We start from the raw sequence: 17,394 nt of genomic DNA on the forward strand, positions 1-17,394 counted from the left end.
CATAAAATTTAACAAAAACGCAAACAAAACTGAAAAATGAAATATTCTTGCTCCACTGACTTACAAATCAGTGCAACAGTGTAAATCAACCTGCAAATGCACAAAATATAATGAAACAGACAATTGCAACAAAGTTACATATCAGTAAAGAAAAGAAAAAGACTCGATAACTAACTGAAATTGAAATTGAAAATACCTTGGAATCTCATGACTGTATTTGTTATTTTGTAAATAAAAGTTTATTACGTTTTAAAAAAAAAAAAGGTGCTGTTGGCTCTATCTCATTTTTTCATTTTTACGTCGCTGCACCTGCCAGCCCTCTTTTCATACTAACTTTCAGGTGTTGACAAAGATGCTTCCACAAGCATTTTAAACCACTGTATCAAACGTAAGATACGAAATTGCAGTAATGGACTCAGTTTGAGCAAGAATGCGCGAAAGAAGATTGCTAGAACGCCTCGGAAATAACAACACACTACGAATCGACAGATGAGTTTTGAAATACGTCAGCGCCTACTGCTTTGTAGCAGTGCTAAATTCCACAAAGTAAATAAACAAAAACAAGCAAGCAAGCAAGCAAACAAACAAAAAAATAAGTAAATAAAATCTTCCGTTCTCGTCCGATCACCGAAGTGAAGCAACAACGTTAGGACTCAGTTGGGTGAGCGCCTGGGAACTCTGGCTGTGTTCGTTTTTCGCTTTTTAGTCGCTACTCCTGCCAGCCCTCTTTCCATACCACCTTTCTGTTGTGACAAAGAGACTTCCCTAAGCATTTTAAACGGCCGTAAGAAACGAAACTGCAGCAACTAACTCAGTTTGAAGGAGAATGTGCTAACCAAGTTTGCCAGGAAGTCTTTGAAAACGACAAAACAGTACGAATCGGGCGGTATGCTCCGAAATACGATAGCGCCTATCGTTCTGCAGCGGCGTACAGCTCCAAATTCGATTTGTAATCATAAATTGATTCATTTGTCCTCCCGCAGACGTTTCTCGCGCTTGTGCTGTCAAATGGACCGCGACCCGAGCGGCAGCGAGCGGCAGTCGAGCAAAGTCGGGACAAGTCGGGACGGAAGGGGAGGCAGGCGAGAATGCACCGCGCAAATTACGCAAATATCTGGAAGCGCGGCGCGTGTCAGGCAGGTGAGAAAGCTTCCGTCGGTCCAGCAGGACACCGCGCGCAAGCCCCGCGCCGGATAACAGGAACAAGGTGCGTCGCCAGCCAGTGTCGGAGGCCGCACGCACCAAACGAATGACAGGCGGTGCATCCAGCAGCTGTGTTGTGCGCCTCACCTTGGTTCGGCAGTCGCCTATGAGACGCCGAGGCGAGCGCGCACTCCGCGCCACCTTCGAGGTGGAAAGACATGCTTTGCGTCAAATGTGCCACGGAAAGCGGCGATTGCGTGTGTTGGGAGAAGAGGCGAACGCTTCTTCTGTGGCGCGGCTACAGTATAAGGACGCCAACGGCCATACCATGTTGAAAACACCGGTTCTCGTCCGATCACCGAAGTTAAGCAACATCGGGCCCGGTTAGTACTTGGATGGGTGACCGCCTGGGAACACCGGGACTACAAGCTCGTAGCGAAATGCGTCGCGGAAAATATGAAGCTCGCCCTCAAAAAAGCAATCAGCCCATGGCAGACATGTGCAGTGTTAGGCAGAAACATTTTCGACGCCGTCTGCACGTACAGAGACGTTATAGCCCACGCCGCATCCAACAGAGCGACTGCAGCGATCATCTCTGTAGACTTCCAAAAGGCCTTCGACAGGATCGGTCACCGGTACCTGCTGAAGACCTTGGCAAGACTGGGTTTTGGCTCCGAATTCGCTCAAGTCATCAAAAACATGTTAACAAATGCCACGTCAAGAGTTACTGTAAACGGCTGGACATCTACGCCGATAAAACTGGGGAAATCTGTGAGGCAAGGGTGCCCACTGTCGATGGCACTATTCACAGTAGCCCTCGACCCAGTCCTCAGGAAACTCGCTGCCACCGTCAACGGCTACAAGCTGAACGATATAAACGTGACATGTATGGCATATGCCGATGACTTGAGCATTTTCGTGGACGGTAAAGAGGACATCGACAAAGTCCTCCCAATAATAGAGTCTTTTGGGAAGGCATCTGGGGCCAAAACCAACCCCAAAAAAACCGTGCTCGTCCCGATAGGGAACGGGAAACTGAGAGAGGCCAGACCATGGTACCAGGTGACCGACAGATATAAAGTTCTAGGTGTTCAGCTGCAGGCCTGCCCACTCAAAATGGCCGCAGAGAACTGGCGGAACATCCTGAACACCACGAGAGGACTCGTCAGGACACACGCCAACAGAAACCTGACGTTGGATCAGAAAGCACAGCTGATCAACGAAACGATCCTGGCGAAGGCTTGGTACATGGCACAAGTCATGAACGTACCAACAGAAATAGGGAAGTCTATAGGAAGCGCTGTATACTACCTGCTGTGGAGGCGGGAAATTCTCAAAGTGTCGCAAGCCACCAGCACCCTCCCTAGAGAAGAAGGGGGGCTGGGCCTGATAGATGTCACGAGAAAATGCGCGGCACTGTTGCTCCACCGAGCTCTACAAATGGAGGACAGAAGTGTAGACTGTACCACGTCGTCTCTACTGAAAGAACACAGACCCGATTCCGGGGAAGCGCCGGTAGATGTCAGTAGAATACCCTACAAGATGCGCTACTTGAAGCAGATAGTAATGGACAGTAGCTACATCTCATCCACGCTAGCAGTGAAAGAGATGAGAACTGCAGCGAAAATCTATCGTGCACTGAGAGGCAAACAAGGAAGAAGCAGAACAGAGACGAATCTTCCAGACCACGACTGGCCACAAGTCTGGAAGAATCTCTCTGAGAAAGCCATACCCCCGGAAGCTAGAGACACGTGGTACAAAGTCGTACACAACAAGATACCGACGAACGAGCGCCTAGCGCGCATTGCCATGCGCGAGTCGCCGCACTGCGAAGTGTGCAACGAGATCGACACCGCGGAACACCGCTTCACATGTCCGACAAGTCAGGCGATATGGGAGACATGCAGGAAAATGGTGGCGCTCATGAACAGGGCGGATCACCGAACTATAGAAGCCACAGCCCTCACGATCCCGGCTGCAAAAGGTTTCCCACGTCCCAAACGCGTCGCGACCATGTGGACGTTCGCGATGACAGCGCACGCCATAATCGCAAAAAAACAAACGGACGGAGTGCAGTTCCTCACCGATCTCTGGGAGGAACACAAGCGAGCCAAGCGGAAAAACAACTACAGGCAGACGTTCCAGAACTACCTTCAGATAGCGCTGGACGCCGCCTTCAAGGACGCCCTCCGTCCCCACACGCCACGACCGCCTCCGACGTCTCCGCCGCCGCCGCCGCCGCCGCTGCCGCCGCCGCCGCCGCCGCCGCCGCCGCCGGCGCCGCCGCCGCCGCCGCTGCCGCTGCCGCCGCCGTCGCCGCCGACGCTGCCGCCGCCGCCGACGCCGCCGGCGCCGCCGACGCCGCCGACACCGCTGCCGCCACACCACGCCCCCCCCTAGTCCTCCACGCCTCCGTCGTCACCGATGCAGAGACCCTCCAACGCCCCCAAAGTGTTGTGTGTTAAATGTGAGTTCGGTATAAAATTTGTGCAGTGCAACAACAGTGTCCGCAGTGCTACGGCTTCACATATAGGGCATATCCAGGTAGCGTTCTTAAAAATGTGCGAAACATCACTACGCCGAAGATGACTATGTGAGTAGACTAACAAAAGAAACATCTATATTCAATCCATATTTAATCATGTTAAACTTATCTAGAATATAGTTGTCCACTTATAGAATTATTCTTTAATTATGTTTCAAATGTGTTCCGTATCGCCCTCTCTCTCTCTCTCTCTCTCTCTCTCTCTCTCTCTCTCTGTCTCTCTATTTCTCTCTCTCTCCCCCTCTCGCTCTCTTCCCCTCAACCACCATCTCGTGGACACCTCGCTATATGTATATAATATTCTTTCATACATATTTGTCATTGTCCTTTGTCTCTTAAATGTAAGCCTTAGCCAATAAGACATCTCTAATAATAGCTACAAGCCACATAATGGCACCAGACCAAAAACTCGACCTAAAGTAAAGAACTTAGAAGTGTTTGAATCAATAACCCATAAAATTTAACAAAAACGCAAACAAAACTGAAAAATGAAATATTCTTGCTCCACTGACTTACAAATCAGTGCAACAGTGTAAATCAACCTGCAAATGCACAAAATATAATGAAACAGACAATTGCAACAAAGTTACATATCAGTAAAGAAAAGAAAAAGACTCGATAACTAACTGAAATTGAAATTGAAAATACCTTGGAATCTCATGACTGTATTTGTTATTTTGTAAATAAAAGTTTATTACGTTTTAAAAAAAAAAAAGGTGCTGTTGGCTCTATCTCATTTTTTCATTTTTACGTCGCTGCACCTGCCAGCCCTCTTTTCATACTAACTTTCAGGTGTTGACAAAGATGCTTCCACAAGCATTTTAAACCACTGTATCAAACGTAAGATACGAAATTGCAGTAATGGACTCAGTTTGAGCAAGAATGCGCGAAAGAAGATTGCTAGAACGCCTCGGAAATAACAACACACTACGAATCGACAGATGAGTTTTGAAATACGTCAGCGCCTACTGCTTTGTAGCAGTGCTAAATTCCACAAAGTAAATAAACAAAAACAAGCAAGCAAGCAAGCAAACAAACAAAAAAATAAGTAAATAAAATCTTCCGTTCTCGTCCGATCACCGAAGTGAAGCAACAACGTTAGGACTCAGTTGGGTGAGCGCCTGGGAACTCTGGCTGTGTTCGTTTTTCGCTTTTTAGTCGCTACTCCTGCCAGCCCTCTTTCCATACCACCTTTCTGTTGTGACAAAGAGACTTCCCTAAGCATTTTAAACGGCCGTAAGAAACGAAACTGCAGCAACTAACTCAGTTTGAAGGAGAATGTGCTAACCAAGTTTGCCAGGAAGTCTTTGAAAACGACAAAACAGTACGAATCGGGCGGTATGCTCCGAAATACGATAGCGCCTATCGTTCTGCAGCGGCGTACAGCTCCAAATTCGATTTGTAATCATAAATTGATTCATTTGTCCTCCCGCAGACGTTTCTCGCGCTTGTGCTGTCAAATGGACCGCGACCCGAGCGGCAGCGAGCGGCAGTCGAGCAAAGTCGGGACAAGTCGGGACGGAAGGGGAGGCAGGCGAGAATGCACCGCGCAAATTACGCAAATATCTGGAAGCGCGGCGCGTGTCAGGCAGGTGAGAAAGCTTCCGTCGGTCCAGCAGGACACCGCGCGCAAGCCCCGCGCCGGATAACAGGAACAAGGTGCGTCGCCAGCCAGTGTCGGAGGCCGCACGCACCAAACGAATGACAGGCGGTGCATCCAGCAGCTGTGTTGTGCGCCTCACCTTGGTTCGGCAGTCGCCTATGAGACGCCGAGGCGAGCGCGCACTCCGCGCCACCTTCGAGGTGGAAAGACATGCTTTGCGTCAAATGTGCCACGGAAAGCGGCGATTGCGTGTGTTGGGAGAAGAGGCGAACGCTTCTTCTGTGGCGCGGCTACAGTATAAGGACGCCAACGGCCATACCATGTTGAAAACACCGGTTCTCGTCCGATCACCGAAGTTAAGCAACATCGGGCCCGGTTAGTACTTGGATGGGTGACCGCCTGGGAACACCGGGACTACAAGCTCGTAGCGAAATGCGTCGCGGAAAATATGAAGCTCGCCCTCAAAAAAGCAATCAGCCCATGGCAGACATGTGCAGTGTTAGGCAGAAACATTTTCGACGCCGTCTGCACGTACAGAGACGTTATAGCCCACGCCGCATCCAACAGAGCGACTGCAGCGATCATCTCTGTAGACTTCCAAAAGGCCTTCGACAGGATCGGTCACCGGTACCTGCTGAAGACCTTGGCAAGACTGGGTTTTGGCTCCGAATTCGCTCAAGTCATCAAAAACATGTTAACAAATGCCACGTCAAGAGTTACTGTAAACGGCTGGACATCTACGCCGATAAAACTGGGGAAATCTGTGAGGCAAGGGTGCCCACTGTCGATGGCACTATTCACAGTAGCCCTCGACCCAGTCCTCAGGAAACTCGCTGCCACCGTCAACGGCTACAAGCTGAACGATATAAACGTGACATGTATGGCATATGCCGATGACTTGAGCATTTTCGTGGACGGTAAAGAGGACATCGACAAAGTCCTCCCAATAATAGAGTCTTTTGGGAAGGCATCTGGGGCCAAAACCAACCCCAAAAAAACCGTGCTCGTCCCGATAGGGAACGGGAAACTGAGAGAGGCCAGACCATGGTACCAGGTGACCGACAGATATAAAGTTCTAGGTGTTCAGCTGCAGGCCTGCCCACTCAAAATGGCCGCAGAGAACTGGCGGAACATCCTGAACACCACGAGAGGACTCGTCAGGACACACGCCAACAGAAACCTGACGTTGGATCAGAAAGCACAGCTGATCAACGAAACGATCCTGGCGAAGGCTTGGTACATGGCACAAGTCATGAACGTACCAACAGAAATAGGGAAGTCTATAGGAAGCGCTGTATACTACCTGCTGTGGAGGCGGGAAATTCTCAAAGTGTCGCAAGCCACCAGCACCCTCCCTAGAGAAGAAGGGGGGCTGGGCCTGATAGATGTCACGAGAAAATGCGCGGCACTGTTGCTCCACCGAGCTCTACAAATGGAGGACAGAAGTGTAGACTGTACCACGTCGTCTCTACTGAAAGAACACAGACCCGATTCCGGGGAAGCGCCGGTAGATGTCAGTAGAATACCCTACAAGATGCGCTACTTGAAGCAGATAGTAATGGACAGTAGCTACATCTCATCCACGCTAGCAGTGAAAGAGATGAGAACTGCAGCGAAAATCTATCGTGCACTGAGAGGCAAACAAGGAAGAAGCAGAACAGAGACGAATCTTCCAGACCACGACTGGCCACAAGTCTGGAAGAATCTCTCTGAGAAAGCCATACCCCCGGAAGCTAGAGACACGTGGTACAAAGTCGTACACAACAAGATACCGACGAACGAGCGCCTAGCGCGCATTGCCATGCGCGAGTCGCCGCACTGCGAAGTGTGCAACGAGATCGACACCGCGGAACACCGCTTCACATGTCCGACAAGTCAGGCGATATGGGAGACATGCAGGAAAATGGTGGCGCTCATGAACAGGGCGGATCACCGAACTATAGAAGCCACAGCCCTCACGATCCCGGCTGCAAAAGGTTTCCCACGTCCCAAACGCGTCGCGACCATGTGGACGTTCGCGATGACAGCGCACGCCATAATCGCAAAAAAACAAACGGACGGAGTGCAGTTCCTCACCGATCTCTGGGAGGAACACAAGCGAGCCAAGCGGAAAAACAACTACAGGCAGACGTTCCAGAACTACCTTCAGATAGCGCTGGACGCCGCCTTCAAGGACGCCCTCCGTCCCCACACGCCACGACCGCCTCCGACGTCTCCGCCGCCGCCGCCGCCGCCGCTGCCGCCGCCGCCGCCGCCGCCGCCGCCGCCGGCGCCGCCGCCGCCGCCGCTGCCGCTGCCGCCGCCGTCGCCGCCGACGCTGCCGCCGCCGCCGACGCCGCCGGCGCCGCCGACGCCGCCGACACCGCTGCCGCCACACCACGCCCCCCCCTAGTCCTCCACGCCTCCGTCGTCACCGATGCAGAGACCCTCCAACGCCCCCAAAGTGTTGTGTGTTAAATGTGAGTTCGGTATAAAATTTGTGCAGTGCAACAACAGTGTCCGCAGTGCTACGGCTTCACATATAGGGCATATCCAGGTAGCGTTCTTAAAAATGTGCGAAACATCACTACGCCGAAGATGACTATGTGAGTAGACTAACAAAAGAAACATCTATATTCAATCCATATTTAATCATGTTAAACTTATCTAGAATATAGTTGTCCACTTATAGAATTATTCTTTAATTATGTTTCAAATGTGTTCCGTATCGCCCTCTCTCTCTCTCTCTCTCTCTCTCTCTCTCTCTCTCTCTGTCTCTCTATTTCTCTCTCTCTCCCCCTCTCGCTCTCTTCCCCTCAACCACCATCTCGTGGACACCTCGCTATATGTATATAATATTCTTTCATACATATTTGTCATTGTCCTTTGTCTCTTAAATGTAAGCCTTAGCCAATAAGACATCTCTAATAATAGCTACAAGCCACATAATGGCACCAGACCAAAAACTCGACCTAAAGTAAAGAACTTAGAAGTGTTTGAATCAATAACCCATAAAATTTAACAAAAACGCAAACAAAACTGAAAAATGAAATATTCTTGCTCCACTGACTTACAAATCAGTGCAACAGTGTAAATCAACCTGCAAATGCACAAAATATAATGAAACAGACAATTGCAACAAAGTTACATATCAGTAAAGAAAAGAAAAAGACTCGATAACTAACTGAAATTGAAATTGAAAATACCTTGGAATCTCATGACTGTATTTGTTATTTTGTAAATAAAAGTTTATTACGTTTTAAAAAAAAAAAAGGTGCTGTTGGCTCTATCTCATTTTTTCATTTTTACGTCGCTGCACCTGCCAGCCCTCTTTTCATACTAACTTTCAGGTGTTGACAAAGATGCTTCCACAAGCATTTTAAACCACTGTATCAAACGTAAGATACGAAATTGCAGTAATGGACTCAGTTTGAGCAAGAATGCGCGAAAGAAGATTGCTAGAACGCCTCGGAAATAACAACACACTACGAATCGACAGATGAGTTTTGAAATACGTCAGCGCCTACTGCTTTGTAGCAGTGCTAAATTCCACAAAGTAAATAAACAAAAACAAGCAAGCAAGCAAGCAAACAAACAAAAAAATAAGTAAATAAAATCTTCCGTTCTCGTCCGATCACCGAAGTGAAGCAACAACGTTAGGACTCAGTTGGGTGAGCGCCTGGGAACTCTGGCTGTGTTCGTTTTTCGCTTTTTAGTCGCTACTCCTGCCAGCCCTCTTTCCATACCACCTTTCTGTTGTGACAAAGAGACTTCCCTAAGCATTTTAAACGGCCGTAAGAAACGAAACTGCAGCAACTAACTCAGTTTGAAGGAGAATGTGCTAACCAAGTTTGCCAGGAAGTCTTTGAAAACGACAAAACAGTACGAATCGGGCGGTATGCTCCGAAATACGATAGCGCCTATCGTTCTGCAGCGGCGTACAGCTCCAAATTCGATTTGTAATCATAAATTGATTCATTTGTCCTCCCGCAGACGTTTCTCGCGCTTGTGCTGTCAAATGGACCGCGACCCGAGCGGCAGCGAGCGGCAGTCGAGCAAAGTCGGGACAAGTCGGGACGGAAGGGGAGGCAGGCGAGAATGCACCGCGCAAATTACGCAAATATCTGGAAGCGCGGCGCGTGTCAGGCAGGTGAGAAAGCTTCCGTCGGTCCAGCAGGACACCGCGCGCAAGCCCCGCGCCGGATAACAGGAACAAGGTGCGTCGCCAGCCAGTGTCGGAGGCCGCACGCACCAAACGAATGACAGGCGGTGCATCCAGCAGCTGTGTTGTGCGCCTCACCTTGGTTCGGCAGTCGCCTATGAGACGCCGAGGCGAGCGCGCACTCCGCGCCACCTTCGAGGTGGAAAGACATGCTTTGCGTCAAATGTGCCACGGAAAGCGGCGATTGCGTGTGTTGGGAGAAGAGGCGAACGCTTCTTCTGTGGCGCGGCTACAGTATAAGGACGCCAACGGCCATACCATGTTGAAAACACCGGTTCTCGTCCGATCACCGAAGTTAAGCAACATCGGGCCCGGTTAGTACTTGGATGGGTGACCGCCTGGGAACACCGGGACTACAAGCTCGTAGCGAAATGCGTCGCGGAAAATATGAAGCTCGCCCTCAAAAAAGCAATCAGCCCATGGCAGACATGTGCAGTGTTAGGCAGAAACATTTTCGACGCCGTCTGCACGTACAGAGACGTTATAGCCCACGCCGCATCCAACAGAGCGACTGCAGCGATCATCTCTGTAGACTTCCAAAAGGCCTTCGACAGGATCGGTCACCGGTACCTGCTGAAGACCTTGGCAAGACTGGGTTTTGGCTCCGAATTCGCTCAAGTCATCAAAAACATGTTAACAAATGCCACGTCAAGAGTTACTGTAAACGGCTGGACATCTACGCCGATAAAACTGGGGATAAAACTGGGGAAATCTGTGAGGCAAGGGTGCCCACTGTCGATGGCACTATTCACAGTAGCCCTCGACCCAGTCCTCAGGAAACTCGCTGCCACCGTCAACGGCTACAAGCTGAACGATATAAACGTGACATGTATGGCATATGCCGATGACTTGAGCATTTTCGTGGACGGTAAAGAGGACATCGACAAAGTCCTCCCAATAATAGAGTCTTTTGGGAAGGCATCTGGGGCCAAAACCAACCCCAAAAAAACCGTGCTCGTCCCGATAGGGAACGGGAAACTGAGAGAGGCCAGACCATGGTACCAGGTGACCGACAGATATAAAGTTCTAGGTGTTCAGCTGCAGGCCTGCCCACTCAAAATGGCCGCAGAGAACTGGCGGAACATCCTGAACACCACGAGAGGACTCGTCAGGACACACGCCAACAGAAACCTGACGTTGGATCAGAAAGCACAGCTGATCAACGAAACGATCCTGGCGAAGGCTTGGTACATGGCACAAGTCATGAACGTACCAACAGAAATAGGGAAGTCTATAGGAAGCGCTGTATACTACCTGCTGTGGAGGCGGGAAATTCTCAAAGTGTCGCAAGCCACCAGCACCCTCCCTAGAGAAGAAGGGGGGCTGGGCCTGATAGATGTCACGAGAAAATGCGCGGCACTGTTGCTCCACCGAGCTCTACAAATGGAGGACAGAAGTGTAGACTGTACCACGTCGTCTCTACTGAAAGAACACAGACCCGATTCCGGGGAAGCGCCGGTAGATGTCAGTAGAATACCCTACAAGATGCGCTACTTGAAGCAGATAGTAATGGACAGTAGCTACATCTCATCCACGCTAGCAGTGAAAGAGATGAGAACTGCAGCGAAAATCTATCGTGCACTGAGAGGCAAACAAGGAAGAAGCAGAACAGAGACGAATCTTCCAGACCACGACTGGCCACAAGTCTGGAAGAATCTCTCTGAGAAAGCCATACCCCCGGAAGCTAGAGACACGTGGTACAAAGTCGTACACAACAAGATACCGACGAACGAGCGCCTAGCGCGCATTGCCATGCGCGAGTCGCCGCACTGCGAAGTGTGCAACGAGATCGACACCGCGGAACACCGCTTCACATGTCCGACAAGTCAGGCGATATGGGAGACATGCAGGAAAATGGTGGCGCTCATGAACAGGGCGGATCACCGAACTATAGAAGCCACAGCCCTCACGATCCCGGCTGCAAAAGGTTTCCCACGTCCCAAACGCGTCGCGACCATGTGGACGTTCGCGATGACAGCGCACGCCATAATCGCAAAAAAACAAACGGACGGAGTGCAGTTCCTCACCGATCTCTGGGAGGAACACAAGCGAGCCAAGCGGAAAAACAACTACAGGCAGACGTTCCAGAACTACCTTCAGATAGCGCTGGACGCCGCCTTCAAGGACGCCCTCCGTCCCCACACGCCACGACCGCCTCCGACGTCTCCGCCGCCGCCGCCGCCGCCGCTGCCGCCGCCGCCGCCGCCGCCGCCGCCGGCGCCGCCGCCGCCGCCGCTGCCGCTGCCGCCGCCGTCGCCGCCGACGCTGCCGCCGCCGCCGACGCCGCCGGCGCCGCCGACGCCGCCGACACCGCTGCCGCCACACCACGCCCCCCCCTAGTCCTCCACGCCTCCGTCGTCACCGATGCAGAGACCCTCCAACGCCCCCAAAGTGTTGTGTGTTAAATGTGAGTTCGGTATAAAATTTGTGCAGTGCAACAACAGTGTCCGCAGTGCTACGGCTTCACATATAGGGCATATCCAGGTAGCGTTCTTAAAAATGTGCGAAACATCACTACGCCGAAGATGACTATGTGAGTAGACTAACAAAAGAAACATCTATATTCAATCCATATTTAATCATGTTAAACTTATCTAGAATATAGTTGTCCACTTATAGAATTATTCTTTAATTATGTTTCAAATGTGTTCCGTATCGCCCTCTCTCTCTCTCTCTCTCTCTCTCTCTCTCTCTCTCTCTCTCTCTGTCTCTCTATTTCTCTCTCTCTCCCTCTCTCGCTCTCTTCCCCTCAACCACCATCTCGTGGACACCTCGCTATATGTATATAATATTCTTTCATACATATTTGTCATTGTCCTTTGTCTCTTAAATGTAAGCCTTAGCCAATAAGACATCTCTAATAATAGCTACAAGCCACATAATGGCACCAGACCAAAAACTCGACCTAAAGTAAAGAACTTAGAAGTGTTTGAATCAATAACCCATAAAATTTAACAAAAACGCAAACAAAACTGAAAAATGAAATATTCTTGCTCCACTGACTTACAAATCAGTGCAACAGTGTAAATCAACCTGCAAATGCACAAAATATAATGAAACAGACAATTGCAACAAAGTTACATATCAGTAAAGAAAAGAAAAAGACTCGATAACTAACTGAAATTGAAATTGAAAATACCTTGGAATCTCATGACTGTATTTGTTATTTTGTAAATAAAAGTTTATTACGTTTTAAAAAAAAAAAAGGTGCTGTTGGCTCTATCTCATTTTTTCATTTTTACGTCGCTGCACCTGCCAGCCCTCTTTTCATACTAACTTTCAGGTGTTGACAAAGATGCTTCCACAAGCATTTTAAACCACTGTATCAAACGTAAGATACGAAATTGCAGTAATGGACTCAGTTTGAGCAAGAATGCGCGAAAGAAGATTGCTAGAACGCCTCGGAAATAACAACACACTACGAATCGACAGATGAGTTTTGAAATACGTCAGCGCCTACTGCTTTGTAGCAGTGCTAAATTCCACAAAGTAAATAAACAAAAACAAGCAAGCAAGCAAGCAAACAAACAAAAAAATAAGTAAATAAAATCTTCCGTTCTCGTCCGATCACCGAAGTGAAGCAACAACGTTAGGACTCAGTTGGGTGAGCGCCTGGGAACTCTGGCTGTGTTCGTTTTTCGCTTTTTAGTCGCTACTCCTGCCAGCCCTCTTTCCATACCACCTTTCTGTTGTGACAAAGAGACTTCCCTAAGCATTTTAAACGGCCGTAAGAAACGAAACTGCAGCAACTAACTCAGTTTGAAGGAGAATGTGCTAACCAAGTTTGCCAGGAAGTCTTTGAAAACGACAAAACAGTACGAATCGGGCGGTATGCTCCGAAATACGATAGCGCCTATCGTTCTGCAGCGGCGTACAGCTCCAAATTCGATTTGTAATCATAAATTGATTCATTTGTCCTCCCGCAGACGTTTCTCGCGCTTGTGCTGTCAAATGGACCGCGACCCGAGCGGCAGCGAGCGGCAGTCGAGCAAAGTCGGGACAAGTCGGGACGGAAGGGGAGGCAGGCGAGAATGCACCGCGCAAATTACGCAAATATCTGGAAGCGCGGCGCGTGTCAGGCAGGTGAGAAAGCTTCCGTCGGTCCAGCAGGACACCGCGCGCAAGCCCCGCGCCGGATAACAGGAACAAGGTGCGTCGCCAGCCAGTGTCGGAGGCCGCACGCACCAAACGAATGACAGGCGGTGCATCCAGCAGCTGTGTTGTGCGCCTCACCTTGGTTCGGCAGTCGCCTATGAGACGCCGAGGCGAGCGCGCACTCCGCGCCACCTTCGAGGTGGAAAGACATGCTTTGCGTCAAATGTGCCACGGAAAGCGGCGATTGCGTGTGTTGGGAGAAGAGGCGAACGCTTCTTCTGTGGCGCGGCTACAGTATAAGGACGCCAACGGCCATACCATGTTGAAAACACCGGTTCTCGTCCGATCACCGAAGTTAAGCAACATCGGGCCCGGTTAGTACTTGGATGGGTGACCGCCTGGGAACACCGGGACTACAAGCTCGTAGCGAAATGCGTCGCGGAAAATATGAAGCTCGCCCTCAAAAAAGCAATCAGCCCATGGCAGACATGTGCAGTGTTAGGCAGAAACATTTTCGACGCCGTCTGCACGTACAGAGACGTTATAGCCCACGCCGCATCCAACAGAGCGACTGCAGCGATCATCTCTGTAGACTTCCAAAAGGCCTTCGACAGGATCGGTCACCGGTACCTGCTGAAGACCTTGGCAAGACTGGGTTTTGGCTCCGAATTCGCTCAAGTCATCAAAAACATGTTAACAAATGCCACGTCAAGAGTTACTGTAAACGGCTGGACATCTACGCCGATAAAACTGGGGAAATCTGTGAGGCAAGGGTGCCCACTGTCGATGGCACTATTCACAGTAGCCCTCGACCCAGTCCTCAGGAAACTCGCTGCCACCGTCAACGGCTACAAGCTGAACGATATAAACGTGACATGTATGGCATATGCCGATGACTTGAGCATTTTCGTGGACGGTAAAGAGGACATCGACAAAGTCCTCCCAATAATAGAGTCTTTTGGGAAGGCATCTGGGGCCAAAACCAACCCCAAAAAAACCGTGCTCGTCCCGATAGGGAACGGGAAACTGAGAGAGGCCAGACCATGGTACCAGGTGACCGACAGATATAAAGTTCTAGGTGTTCAGCTGCAGGCCTGCCCACTCAAAATGGCCGCAGAGAACTGGCGGAACATCCTGAACACCACGAGAGGACTCGTCAGGACACACGCCAACAGAAACCTGACGTTGGATCAGAAAGCACAGCTGATCAACGAAACGATCCTGGCGAAGGCTTGGTACATGGCACAAGTCATGAACGTACCAACAGAAATAGGGAAGTCTATAGGAAGCGCTGTATACTACCTGCTGTGGAGGCGGGAAATTCTCAAAGTGTCGCAAGCCACCAGCACCCTCCCTAGAGAAGAAGGGGGGCTGGGCCTGATAGATGTCACGAGAAAATGCGCGGCACTGTTGCTCCACCGAGCTCTACAAATGGAGGACAGAAGTGTAGACTGTACCACGTCGTCTCTACTGAAAGAACACAGACCCGATTCCGGGGAAGCGCCGGTAGATGTCAGTAGAATACCCTACAAGATGCGCTACTTGAAGCAGATAGTAATGGACAGTAGCTACATCTCATCCACGCTAGCAGTGAAAGAGATGAGAACTGCAGCGAAAATCTATCGTGCACTGAGAGGCAAACAAGGAAGAAGCAGAACAGAGACGAATCTTCCAGACCACGACTGGCCACAAGTCTGGAAGAATCTCTCTGAGAAAGCCATACCCCCGGAAGCTAGAGACACGTGGTACAAAGTCGTACACAACAAGATACCGACGAACGAGCGCCTAGCGCGCATTGCCATGCGCGAGTCGCCGCACTGCGAAGTGTGCAACGAGATCGACACCGCGGAACACCGCTTCACATGTCCGACAAGTCAGGCGATATGGGAGACATGCAGGAAAATGGTGGCGCTCATGAACAGGGCGGATCACCGAACTATAGAAGCCACAGCCCTCACGATCCCGGCTGCAAAAGGTTTCCCACGTCCCAAACGCGTCGCGACCATGTGGACGTTCGCGATGACAGCGCACGCCATAATCGCAAAAAAACAAACGGACGGAGTGCAGTTCCTCACCGATCTCTGGGAGGAACACAAGCGAGCCAAGCGGAAAAACAACTACAGGCAGACGTTCCAGAACTACCTTCAGATAGCGCTGGACGCCGCCTTCAAGGACGCCCTCCGTCCCCACACGCCACGACCGCCTCCGACGTCTCCGCCGCCGCCGCCGCCGCCGCTGCCGCCGCCGCCGCCGCCGCCGCCGCCGGCGCCGCCGCCGCCGCCGCTGCCGCTGCCGCCGCCGTCGCCGCCGACGCTGCCGCCGCCGCCGACGCCGCCGGCGCCGCCGACGCCGCCGACACCGCTGCCGCCACACCACGCCCCCCCCTAGTCCTCCACGCCTCCGTCGTCACCGATGCAGAGACCCTCCAACGCCCCCAAAGTGTTGTGTGTTAAATGTGAGTTCGGTATAAAATTTGTGCAGTGCAACAACAGTGTCCGCAGTGCTACGGCTTCACATATAGGGCATATCCAGGTAGCGTTCTTAAAAATGTGCGAAACATCACTACGCCGAAGATGACTATGTGAGTAGACTAACAAAAGAAACATCTATATTCAATCCATATTTAATCATGTAAAACTTATCTAGAATATAGTTGTCCACTTATAGAATTATTCTTTAATTATGTTTCAAATGTGTTCCGTATCGCCCTCTCTCTCTCTCTCTCTCTCTCTCTCTCTCTCTCTCTCTCTCTCTCTGTCTCTCTATTTCTCTCTCTCTCCCTCTCTCGCTCTCTTCCCCTCAACCACCATCTCGTGGACACCTCGCTATATGTATATAATATTCTTTCATACATATTTGTCATTGTCCTTTGTCTCTTAAATGTAAGCCTTAGCCAATAAGACATCTCTAATAATAGCTACAAGCCACATAATGGCACCAGACCAAAAACTCGACCTAAAGTAAAGAACTTAGAAGTGTTTGAATCAATAACCCATAAAATTTAACAAAAACGCAAACAAAACTGAAAAATGAAATATTCTTGCTCCACTGACTTACAAATCAGTGCAACAGTGTAAATCAACCTGCAAATGCACAAAATATAATGAAACAGACAATTGCAACAAAGTTACATATCAGTAAAGAAAAGAAAAAGACTCGATAACTAACTGAAATTGAAATTGAAAATACCTTGGAATCTCATGACTGTATTTGTTATTTTGTAAATAAAAGTTTATTACGTTTTAAAAAAAAAAAAGGTGCTGTTGGCTCTATCTCATTTTTTCATTTTTACGTCGCTGCACCTGCCAGCCCTCTTTTCATACTAACTTTCAGGTGTTGACAAAGATGCTTCCACAAGCATTTTAAACCACTGTATCAAACGTAAGATACGAAATTGCAGTAATGGACTCAGTTTGAGCAAGAATGCGCGAAAGAAGATTGCTAGAACGCCTCGGAAATAACAACACACTACGAATCGACAGATGAGTTTTGAAATACGTCAGCGCCTACTGCTTTGTAGCAGTGCTAAATTCCACAAAGTAAATAAACAAAAACAAGCAAGCAAGCAAGCAAACAAACAAAAAAATAAGTAAATAAAATCTTCCGTTCTCGTCCGATCACCGAAGTGAAGCAACAACGTTAGGACTCAGTTGGGTGAGCGCCTGGGAACTCTGGCTGTGTTCGTTTTTCGCTTTTTAGTCGCTACTCCTGCCAGCCCTCTTTCCATACCACCTTTCTGTTGTGACAAAGAGACTTCCCTAAGCATTTTAAACGGCCGTAAGAAACGAAACTGCAGCAACTAACTCA

The 17,394-nt window shown here is 49.8% G+C and overlaps 4 pseudogenes; all 4 read left to right on the plus strand.

Moving 5' to 3' along the window:
- Window positions 1-1,456: 1,456 nt before the first annotated feature.
- On the plus strand, window positions 1,457-1,574 carry LOC124580616 (annotated as a pseudogene).
- Window positions 1,575-5,596: 4,022 nt separating this feature from the next.
- Window positions 5,597-5,714, plus strand: LOC124580617 (annotated as a pseudogene).
- A 4,022-nt stretch (window positions 5,715-9,736) lies between these two features.
- Window positions 9,737-9,854, plus strand: LOC124580618 (annotated as a pseudogene).
- A 4,037-nt stretch (window positions 9,855-13,891) lies between these two features.
- LOC124580619 lies at window positions 13,892-14,009 on the plus strand (annotated as a pseudogene).
- The last annotated feature ends 3,385 nt before the right edge of the window (window positions 14,010-17,394 follow it).

This window comes from Schistocerca americana, unplaced genomic scaffold, assembly GCF_021461395.2.
Source record: "Schistocerca americana isolate TAMUIC-IGC-003095 unplaced genomic scaffold, iqSchAmer2.1 HiC_scaffold_338, whole genome shotgun sequence".
Lineage (NCBI taxonomy): Eukaryota > Metazoa > Arthropoda > Insecta > Orthoptera > Acrididae > Schistocerca > Schistocerca americana.